The following is a 792-nucleotide window of genomic DNA, read 5'->3' as shown; positions in this document are numbered from 1 at the left end:
TTGCATCATTGTGTAAAATGTCAACTGTCCATTTATTGCTAGACTTATAAGCCACGTAATTTCTGTTTGTGTAGAATTTCTTCGTGAAATACTTCGGACAGCCAAATGCTTCAGGTTTACAGTGTAATCTTTGCCAGTCAATGATGTTAGTTATGTTTCATTGGTATTACAGTTATATTATGACTTGTATCTATTGTTATCGTTTCTTTTCCTTTACTATGTGTGATTTTATCCGTTCTCGGTTTCCAAAAGTCAATAAAATTTATTTTATTCGACATTTATTGCAATTATAGTGTCAGTACGTATGTTGTTTTTTGTTTAGTTTTATTTGCTTTTATTAATTTTATGTCACTGTGTATGGTTTGGTTTCTAGATTTCGTGTGCTTTTCATACAGTTTGTGCACTATATTTGGGTAAAAATTATTTTCTTGCGCAATTTATTGGAGTATTGTAAGCTCACTTAGTGTTCTTTGGTCTTCGAGTGGTGAATCGATTTTTATGTTGATCATTGAGTTGAAATAGGAATGATTTTAAGATTTTGGGGGACAATAACTTCCATTAATTATGTTGTCTGTAGTAGCTGGTTTTCTGTAGATTTTAAACATGGGATTTTTGCTAATGCTGCTGATTTTAGGGTCGAGAAAGTTTATGGATTTGTTTTTTGCTGTTCTCACTGCGGATTTAATTCCTGGATTCAAGATATTGAGTTCTTGATGAACTGATATGATATCATCGTTTCCATCTATTATTACCAAACTGTCATTTAAATAACTATGGTAATGTGTAATTTTG

The sequence above is a fragment of the Schistocerca americana genome, chromosome 2, assembly GCF_021461395.2.
Source record: "Schistocerca americana isolate TAMUIC-IGC-003095 chromosome 2, iqSchAmer2.1, whole genome shotgun sequence".
NCBI lineage: Eukaryota > Metazoa > Arthropoda > Insecta > Orthoptera > Acrididae > Schistocerca > Schistocerca americana.
The sequence above is the reverse complement of the archived record's forward strand: the minus strand, read 5'-3'. Positions refer to the sequence as shown.